Source organism: Amblyomma maculatum, chromosome 7, assembly GCF_055883805.1.
Source record: "Amblyomma maculatum isolate TAMU_Amacu chromosome 7, ASM5588380v1, whole genome shotgun sequence".
NCBI classification, from domain to species: Eukaryota; Metazoa; Arthropoda; class Arachnida; order Ixodida; family Ixodidae; genus Amblyomma; species Amblyomma maculatum.
In genome coordinates, this window is record NC_139350.1 from 17509625 (window position 1) to 17520947 (window position 11323).

General features: G+C 49.5%; 1 pseudogene; it reads left to right on the forward strand.

The window, feature by feature from the left end:
* The first annotated feature begins 8542 nt into the window (after positions 1-8542).
* Positions 8543-10862, forward strand: LOC146182760 (uncharacterized; annotated as a pseudogene).
* The last annotated feature ends 461 nt before the right edge of the window (positions 10863-11323 follow it).

An 11323-nucleotide genomic window follows, 5' to 3' on the forward strand; every position in this document is an offset into this window, starting at 1 on the left:
TGCCGACAACGTTTGACCGGGAACCACAATAGTCAGTGATGAGTGGGCGGCGTACCAGGATGTACCGGGGCTGCAGGACAGCAATGGTGTTAACACATAAACTGGACTCACAACACCGTCAATCACTCACAGCTTTTTGTGAATCCCGTCCCCGGTGCCCACACTCAGGACATTGAGAGCTGTTGGCAGAAGGCCAAAGTCCGTCTGTTAAGAAGCGGCCGCAAGCTGACCCCAGCGCTTACAGAGTCCTACCTCGGGTTGTTTTGGTGGCTGTCTAGCCCGTTATACTTTGTGGCACGGGCAGAGGCTCTTTATGTTTCTTTCCTTTTGCATGCCTCAGCATAATATATGTCTCTAAATGGCAGACGGAGCTGCCATGACCACTTCCTTCGATTGATGGAGGTTATCGCAAGGTGCTACTCCATGTGAAGTGTCCAGTCGTCGAGTCATCGTCATCTACAACACTTCGAGGCCTTATGGGTCTCAAAGCTGCTTTGCCAGCTTTTTTAACGGTTCCTCTCGGGGCCACCAAACGAGCCTTGGCAGAGCAGGCACGATGCGTACCACTGTCTCTCACTTCACTTCCTCTCTCTACACCAAGTGGCGTTTATGCCCATATCCGGCGTTTTTGCTGCTACTGCTGTTTTGGTAAGTAGTGTCTTTTTCACTGCCTATTGTAATTTTCAGTACAGTGGGTAGGGAATATTGCCGCGAAACCTTCAAAACAGTATTTGTTGTTTTTTAACAGCCGCCGGCTTACAGGCTTATCACTCTGATTCTGGACCGCGTATCAGTTCCGTAATCTTTGTTACTGCTCGATGTCGCGAGTCACACCTTTATCAGTTTTGTTGTAGCGCAAAGCGCACCGAGATCTGTCTCGAAGGTTCCGGCCACTCGGGTGTCTTTCCACAACGTTCCAGCCCGTGCTGGTAGCTGTTTGCGACGTTATCTAGATTGTTCTGTGCAGCCTTTAAATTGAGCGTTGCCGAGTGTGACGAGCATTCTTTGTTCGACAATCGACCAGCGCGTTTGTTTCTATCGCCGCCGATAGTTCCTTGGACTGCCAGAAGATCAAATCAGTCGATATTGTCGACCATAAACCCTGACTGCTCATTGGAGGGTCAAATTTTAAAGTTAAAGCTCAGCTACTTTGGTCATCTGATGAGAAGAGAGGAGTCGCTGGAGAAAGATTTGATGTTGGGAAAGGTTGAGGGTCGCCGGAGAAGGGGTAGGCAGCGAACGCGTTGGTTAGATGGCATCCTCGAGGCACTGCAGATGAAGTTATGTGATGTTAGGAAAATAGTGAGAGACCGGAAAGCGTGGCGTGACATGGTCCATAGGGTCACGAAGAGTCGGACACGACTGAACGACTAAACTGAAACTGAGTGTGATGAGCATTCTTTGTTCGACGATCGACGAGCGCGTTTGTTTCTATCGCCGCCGCCGAGTTGCTTAGTTCTTTTGCGGGCGCAAGTCAGCCCAAATAAAGAGTTTCTTTAGTGCAATCATCGCCCCTTCATTTGTGTCGTCGACCTCGTCACCACTACGTGACATCTGGTGGAGGTGCTGCCTTTGATCCTTCAAGCGAAGACCTAAGCCGTGTTCCTGTCGCCCTGGAAGACCAGCCTACAGGTCACCGAGCCAGCCGCCGACTTCAAGGCCAACAACCCGAACACGGTCTGCTACCTGACCCCATTAAGGCATCGACGCTGACAATGGCCAAGCCTACTAGAGCACCGGTTGTTTTCGTCCAACCCCGTGAGCCTCCCTGCTTCCACGGACGACCGGACGAAGATGCTGGAGACTGGATGGACCTCTTCGACCGTGTGGCAGAATTCAACGGCTGGAACGACGCTGCGAAACTCAGGCAGGTCTACTTTGTTCTTCAAGGACATGCCCGAATGTGATTTGAAAATCACGAGACGTCTTTCAAGGATTGGGAGATATTCAGAGCACAGTTCTTGATGCCTTTTACAAGTTCTGTCCGAAAAGAAAGAGCTCAGGCCCTCCTCCAATCAAGAATTCAACTACCAAACGAGCCCGTCTTGGTCTACGTAGAGGAGATGAAACGCCTGTTTCGTCGCGATGACCCTAACATGACCGAAGGTGAGAGAGTGAAATTCCTAATGCGAGGAGTTAAAGAGTCGCTTTATGCGGGGCTTGTCCGGAACCCGCCGAAAACTGTGGAAGAATTTCAAAGTGATGCATCGACCATCGAGAAAACGTTGGACACCCGGATGCGCCACTACGAGCAACCACTTCAGCCGGATTGCTCAATCCACTACCCCAGCGCTTCTACAAGCGGAGAGAACCTTCGGGACATCATCCGGGAGATCGTGCGAGAGGAGCTCCGCCGACTGATGCCATCATCGCAACAACCGCAGGTGGCGACGCTTGCGGACGTCGTCCGTGAAGAAGTCCAGCAGGCGTTGTGCGTTCCTCAAGCGACGGCTGCGACTATTCCAGCACACGAGGCAACAGCGATGAACTACGCCGGTGCATTACGTCGCCCTCCGCCCCGACGTGATGACTTTCCGAGCCCTCGCTGCTACCGTCCTGTTCCCGAAAACCGCCCCTTGGCCCCCGCCCGCCAAGCCTACCAACGACCAACAAGCCCCAGGAAGTGCGGCGCCTGGAGGACATCTAACAACCGACCGCTCTGTTTCCATTTGGTGAGGCAGGACACATCCTCCGTCACTGCCCGTACAGGCGGATCGGCCTCGTGGTTTCGCTGTCGACGCTCCACGACCCCGTCCTGGCGAGCGACCACAGGAAATAATGACTTCCTGCACAGCAGAGAGCACTCGTCGCCAAGGCGTCTGTCACACTCCCCATCACCGTACAATACCCGATTTGCGTCACCGGGCCGCGGTTACGTGCAAGGACGGTTTCCTAGCCCCCGTAGGGGAAACTAAAGGCAGTAACCTTTGGAGGTGAGGTTGCTCAACGGCGAAAATACGAAGATCCTCGGCCGCCGACGACCACTAACAACGACGCAACCATTTTATCGCCGCTCCACACGACGACTTCGACGACATGACCAGAGTGCTAGCCGACACCGCCGTCCAGCGAAGTTACAACAGTATGCCCTGGCCGTGATCTGAAGAAACAACGGAGCCGAGATCGGGCGCCAAGGCCCACGTGCAATGCGAGGACGCGAACAAGTGACCTTGAAGTTGATATCAACGGTCGCAGGGTCACTGCCCTAGTAGACACCGGAGCTGACTATTCAGTCATTAGTGGATCGTTAGCCTCTCAGCTCAGAAAAGTTACCACCGCATGGGATGGCCCGCTGATTCGCACCGCAGGTGGCAACCTGAGTACTCCATCGGGACGATGCACTGCAAGAATAACCGTAAATGGGCGTACTTACCCCACCAGCTTTGTGGTCTTGCAGCAGTGCTCCTGCGACGTGATTTTAGGCATGGACTTCCTAAATGAAAATAGTGCTATCATCGACCTCCGATCCAAGCTCATCAAACTCTCTACAGATAAAGCCATACCTGCTACGACGACTTCGACGCAACACGTCGCCCTAAACGTCCTCGACGGAGAATTGACCGTGCCGCCCCGATCAAGCGTCGCCGTCAGCGTAGGTAGCACAGACATCGAAACCGCTGAAGGCATCGTCGAAGGAAATATCCAATTGCTCTTGAAACGAGGTATCGGCATCGCAAGAGGCATCGCGAAATTCCAGAGAGGACAAGCTCAGGTGCTGGTAACAAACTTCACTGAAGAATACCGGCATCTCAACAAGGGCACGACCATCGCTTTTCTCGACGAATTAGCGGACCTCAAAGACGTATTCGCCCTCCATGACCAACCACTGGAAGACGCACCGGACCAATTCCGTCAGCCCACATTTGACATCAACACAGCATTGACACACAGCAGGAAAAACCAGATTCGCAGTCTTCTCCGTAACTACAGGGAGTGCTTCTCGTCATAATCGAAGGTACGACAAACACCACTGGACAAGCACCGCATTATAACGGACGAATACGACCGACCCCTGCGCCAAAGCCCTTATCGTGGATCGCCGCGAGAACGGCAGGCCATTCGCCATCAAGTTGAGGAAATGCTGCGTGATGACGTAATCCAGCCATCGAACAGCCCCTGGGCGGCACCAGTCGTTTTGGTCAAGAAGAAAGACAGCACACTTCGCTTCTGCGTTGATTACCACCGCTTGAATAGCATAACGAAGAAGGATGTCTACCCGCTTCCCCGCATCGACGACACTCTCGACCGGCTCTGCAATGCAAGGTACTTCTCATCGATGGACCTGAAGAGCGGATATTGGCAAATTGAGGTCGACGAAAGAGATCGCGAGATGACCGCATTCGTCACACCGGACGGCCTTTATGAGTTCAAGGTGATGCCATTTGGCCTCTGCTCCGCACCAGCCACGTATCAACGAGTAATGGACACAGACCTGGCAGGCTAGAAGTGGCAAATTTGTTTGGTATATTTGGACGACGTTGTTCCCTTCTCGTCAAACTTTGAAGACCACCTAAAACGACTACAGACAGTGCTGGAAGCCATCAAGTCATCGGGACTAACGCTAAAAGAAGAGAAGTGTCACTTCGCCTACGAAGAACTCCGGTTCCTAGGTCACATCGTTAGCAAGGACGGTATTCGCCCAGACCCGGAGAAAACAGCTGCAATCGCAAAATTCCCACCGCCTGCCGACAAAAAAGCTGTGGGCCGATTCCTTGGGCTGAGCGCTTATTATCGACGATTTGTTAGAAACTTTTCGCGGATCGCCAAACCGTTGACACAGATTACAAAGGCTGACGTACCTTATAAATGGGAAGCGCCGCAAGGAGAAGCCTTCGACGAACTTAAGCGCCGCCTGCAATTCCCTCCTGTACTTGGCCACTTTGATGAAAACGCCGAGACCGAAATTCCCACCGACGCGAGTAATGTGGGCCTAGGAGCCGTTCTTGTCCAGAAGAGTGCCGGCAGGAGAAAGTAATCGCCTACGCTAGCAGATCCCTCACAAAAGCCGAAGTCAATTACTCTACGACCGAGAAGGAGTGCCTTGCAATCATCTGGGCCACTTCTAAGTTTCGTCCATACCTATACGGCCGACCACTCAAGGTGGTAAGCGACCATCACGCGCTCTGCTGGCTGGGTAATTTGAAAGATCCTTCCGGCCGCCTTGCCAGATGGAGCCTACGACTTCAAGAATTTGACATGACTGTAGTCTATAAGTCGGGCCGGAAGTATTCCGACGCAGACTGCTTATCCCGCGCACCGGTCGATGGTCCCCCGAAGGACGATGACGACGACGCATTTTTGGGACCGGTAAGCGCCAGCAGTTTCGCAGAACAACAGTGATCAGACCCTTAGCTCAAAGCGCTGGCCGATTACTTGGAAGGAAAGACCGCTTCCCCTCCTGGTGTGTTCAGGCGACATTTATCATCCTTCACGTTAAGCAATGGCCTCCTCGTGAAGAAGAATTTCGCACCTAACAATACCGCGCAGCTTCTCGTAGTGCCTAAAACCCTTCGGCAAGAAATTCTGCACGCGTTGCACGATGAGCCCACAGCAGGCCACCTCTGATTTGCGCGCACGTTGCCTCGAATCCAGGAGAAGTATTACTGGCCGCGACTGCCTGCCGAAGTTGCCCACTACGTGAAGACTTGTCGTGAGTGCCAACGACGCAAGACGCCGCCGATCAGACCACCAGGACTACTAAACCCGATTTCGCCCCCAATCCTGCCCTTTCAACAAATTGGGATGGATCTCCTCGGCCCCTTTTCATCTTCGTCTATGGGTAACAAGTGGATCATCGTGGCCACTGACTACCTTACCCGTTACGCCGAAGCAAGAGCAATACCAAATGGTACCGCCGCAGAAGTCGCCAAATTTTTTGTCGAACTAATTCTCGTGCGACACGGCGCCCCAGAAGTGCTCATCACAGACAGGGGAACGGCGTTTACGGCAGAGGTGACGCAAGCCATCCTGGAATACAGTCACACAAGCCATCGACGAACAACTGCGTACCATCCCCAGACCAATGGCCTTACGGAGCGCCTGAACAAAGCGATCGCGGACATGATCGCTAGGTACGTCGACGTTGAACACAAGACCAGGGACGCCATCTTGCCGTACGTGATCTTCGCGTATAGCACGGCAGTCCAGGAGACGACCAGAGCGACCCCGTTTAAGCTTGTGTACGGCAGGGAGCCCACGACGACGCTCGACGCAATGCTGCCGCACGTAACCAGCGAAGACAACCTTGACGTCGCCGCCTACCTGCAGAGTGCAGAGGAAGCCCGACGACTCGCACGGCTGCGTATTAAAGACCAACAGCGCACCGACAGCCGACGATACAATTTACGACAACGCCACGCAGAGTACAATCCAGGAGACCAAGTGTGGGTTTGGACACTAATTCACCGTCGCGGATTAAGTGAAAAGTTGTTGCGTCGATACTTTCGGCCATACAAAATCCTTCGCCGCGTCGGACCACTGGACTATGAAGTCATTCCCGACGTAACATCAGCATCACAACGGCGACGATCACGCCCAGAAATTGTACATGTTGTACGGCTGAAGACATATTACGCGCGTTAAAGAATCTGTGGTGTTTAAACTTTGCAGTGTTTATGTGTAAGTTTCTTTGTTTTGGAACATCGAGGCGATGTTTTTTTAAGGGGGAGTAATGCCGCGAAACCTTCAAAACAGTATTTGTTGTTTTTTAACAGCCGCCGGCATACAGGCTTATCACTCTGATTCTGGACCGCGTATCAGTTCCGTAATCTTTGTAACTGCTCGATGTCGCGAGTCACACCTTTATCAGTTTTGTTGCAGCGCAAAGCGCACGGAGATCTGTCTCGAAGGTTCTGGCCACTCATGTGTCTTTCCACAATGTTCCAGCCCGTGCTGGTAGCTGTTTGCGACGTTATCTAGATTGTTCTGTGCAGCCATTAAATTGAGCGTTGCCTAGTGTGACGAGGACATTAGTCTGCCAACCAAGATCCGTATAACTCGTGCTATGGTCTTTCCAGTTGTGATGTATGGATGCGAGAGTTGGACTGTGAAAAAGGCTGACCGCCGAAGAATTGAGGCGTTTGAATTGTGGTGCTGGCGAAGACTCTTGAGAGTTGCTTGGACTGCCAGAAGATCAAATCAGTCGATATTGTCGACCATAAACCCTGACTGCTCATTGGAGGGTCAAATTTTAAAGTTAAAGCTCAGCTACTTTGGTCATCTGATGAGAAGAGAGGAGTCGCTGGAGAAAGATTTGATGTTGGGAAAGGTTGAGGGTCGCCGGAGAAGGGGTAGGCAGCGAACGCGTTGGTTAGATGGCATCCTCGAGGCACTGCAGATGAAATTATGTGATGTTATGAAAATAGTGAGAGACCGGAAAGCGTGGCGTGACATGGTCCATAGGCTCACGAAGAGTCGGACACGACTGAACGACTAAACTGAAACTGAGTGTGACGAGCATTCTTTGTTCGACGATCGACGAGCGCGTTTGTTTCTATCGCCGCCGCCGAGTTGCTTAGTTCTTTTGCGGGCGCAAGTCAGCCCAAATAAAGAGTTTCTTTAGTGCAATCATCGCCCCTTCATTTGTGTCGTCGACCTCGTCACCACTACGTGACAATATGCCTACTTTGGGAATAGGTAGTACCCGCAGATCCGGGTCATTAATGGTAACTAACGAGGGGAATATAATGGGGATGCATCCCATTTGGTAATTACTTGCAGATCATCGCTAGCAGTGGCATCGCTCACGAGGAAAGATTAAAACGGTTGCATCCTATCGGTATTCATCAATAGGGCTGTAACTTGAGGGTCACGAAAAAGGTTCTGACTACTTTAGTTGATGACAACGCAGAAAGGTATAGTACGAAATGTGGATGGCGTAACATTTTGAAATAGGCAGCGTGCAAAGTGAATGGCATTCTAGTCGAAATCAAGAAGAAAATGGGCATGGGTCGGACATCTTCGCTAAGGGTAACCAATTAGATTCCAAGGGAAAGAAAGCGTAGCAACGCGCGGCAGAAAATTAGGTTGGAGGATAAGGTTAGGAGTAGGACGTCTGCAGGGGTCAAGTGGATGCTGCTAGAAAGGATCGGTTTAGTTGGAGAATTATGTGAGAGGCATTCGCCCTGCAGTGGGTATAGTTCGGCTGATGTCGATGCCTTTCTCGTGGTTTGAACACTTCCTCCGCCGTTCTCCTCTTGTATGTTCCTTTTGTACGCGGCGTAAGTCACTGCACATTTTCGAAGTTCATTATAGAGACTTTTTTTTCACTTTTTTTTCTCTAGTGGCATATCTGTAGCGAACGGATTCCCCGAAACTGGCTCCGAGAATGCACACAGAGATGGCTCATGTTTGTGCGTGGTGTGTCCAGTTTTGTGACCATAGGGCGAACGCGCCACCCCAGCGTAAGGCAGCGCAGAGGCCGACGACTCGAGGACGGCAAAGAGCGAGCTGGACTAGGCACGCCGACCATGTAGCGGAGCCACACTGTGGTTCCAAAACTCTAATTAATTAATAAACGTCACCTCCATCACCACCTGGGGTGATGGCGTCGCTGGCCGCAGTCCACGCCTCGGAGCGGCGGCGGATCTCCGGAACGGGCGTGCGTGTTCCAGAAATCGAGCGGGTCTTGAAGAAACAACGGACACAGGCAGCTGCAAGCACGACCCGGAGAGAAGGGAGGACGACGACTGGCAACTTGGCGAAAACAAAGCGCAGGGAGCTAGGTGCGACTCGGGTGCCGAGCAGAGATGACGCGCCCTGCAGACAGTCAGCATTAACATAATGTAAATAAATGTTTTGTACTAGCAAGTTGTCGCAAGTGCTCCGGCGAAGTCTTTGTTTATCTATCGCTAAATCTGTTTTGAAGCTTTTCCCTGATATATATATATATATATATATATATATATATATATATATATATATATATATATATATATATATATATATATATTTCATAAAAGTCTTCCAGGATCCAGAAATATGTATAAGATTGATATTGATTGATATTGTATATTGATTCACTGCAGAACCGGCATGATATTGTTATCAAGCCCGCAGATAAAGGTGGAGCAGTGGTAGTCATGAATAAAAGTGATTATATCGCTGAAGCAGAAAGGCAACTTAATGATACCACGTTTTATAAACGTTTGGACGCTGATCCTACCTGTAGATATAAAGAAATTGTAATAGACAGCATAGCTGAACTTGTCAAAGACGGAAAACTATTCGAAAAGGCAAGCCACTCGTTAGTACCCCTCAGCCCAATCGCAGGGAGATTTTATCTCTTACCCAAGATTCACAAGCCTGGAAACCCCGGCCGTCCAATAGTGTCAGGCATTGGAACGGTTACTGAGCCTTTGTCCCGCTATGTCGACAGCATAATCAACATCATTCCGCCCACATTTTCGTCATACCTAAAAGACACCAACCACTTCTTAACAGATATTATCGACCTTGACGTTCCTCATGACTCCCTACTGGTGACGATGGATGTAGCTTCTTTGTACACTAATATTCCCCATGTAGATGGCATCCGTGCGGTGCTCGACGCATACGACGATTTATCATTTACAAAACCGGTCGACTCCTCCACTCTGGCAGTCCTGCTCAAGCTCATTCTACAGTTTAATAATTTCGAATTCAATGGGGATCATTTTGTACAGGTGAGCGGTACCTCGATGGGAACCAAGATAGGCCCAAATTACGCCAACATTTTCATGGGACTACTTGAGGACAAATTCATTGGTAGATGTAGCTTAAAACCCTTTTATTACAAGCGCTACATAGATGATATTTTTTTCATCTGGCACCACGGTGAATCAGAACTTATGTCCTTTATAGCAGGATTCAACAGCGTGCACCCATCCATTTCTTTTACAGAATCATATTCGGCATCGTCGATAAATTTTTTGGACGTAACAGTGTCCTTGTCTGGCACTAAACTTGTAACTAAACTTTATAGGAAACCGACTGACAGGCATCAATACCTCCATTTCCAGAGCAGCCATGCAAGGCACTGTAAGACAAGTATACCATACAGCCAAGCACTTCGTTTTAAAAAAATTTGTTCAAAAGATTCCGACTTCGTTGACAACTGCGGGAAACTGCGTGAGGCCCTAACAAGACAAAGGTATCCAACGCAAATTATTGACGACGCAATAAAACGCGCCGATGTAATGGACCGCAAAGATCTTCTTAGCTCACATGAACGTACTCGACAATCACCGAACCCCACTTTAGTGCTAACCCATTGCGCGTCAGCACCAAATGTTAACGGCATTCTCCGAAAACATCACAATATTCTTATGCAGAGCACTCGCCTGACCCAAATCTTCCCACAACCACCTCGTGTCGCATACCGAAGGTCGCGAAATTTGCACGACTTGCTAACTTCATCTAAAATGACTAACCCTCTTTCAACTGGCTGCCGCCCTTGCCAAAAGCCACGTTGTAAGGTGTGCGATCACATGACCACTACTACAGTAGTAAAAAGCACAGCATCAGACTTTTACTGTAAAATAAAGGGTAATTTCACTTGCGACAGTAGCAATGTCATTTATCTGCTCCAGTGTTCTGTGTGCGGACTCCAATACATTGGACAGACGGAACTGCCGTTCCGGTTACGATTCAACAACCACAGATCACATGCTAAAAGCTTGCCTAACCTTCCGCTTTCCAAACATGTCGCGATTTCGGGCCATTCTTTTGACAACATTACAGCCACAATACTGGAATCTGGATTTATATCTCATCATTAAAGAGAGGTCCGAGAATCCTTTTTAATCTACAAATTCAATGCAGTTACTTCTGGTCTCAATGAAAACCTAGGGAAAATATCTTTTTTTCCCAAGACGCGTGATTAGTATTGAAGTGAAGGTGCATGACATGCTATGTTTACGTTTTTACATGTATTTGCTTTTGATACAAAAGAGTGCTCCAGTAAACTTTAATTGAACTTTCTACATGTCAGCATATAAAATATCTTTCTCTGTATGTTTCACTAGCGACTGCTCCTCGTGTGTTGGATTTTGCATTTATTTTGTGTGCAAAAGATGATTACATATCTTATGTATGATTCCTGGTAATATCTTAAAAGATGCAATACGCATTAATCATTACCTTGTGCGCATGTGAGCGGACAATGTGTGTCGAATTGTTATGTATCTGCATGCCACGCCGAAAATGTACTGCATGAGCGCCACACGCGCCATTATGAAATGATATAGCCTCTTTGACAATGTATTAATTGTGGTTTTACGCGCATTTTATTCTATTGTCATTACAGTGTCACTACTTGTCACATGTCCTTCGATAGCGCATGTAT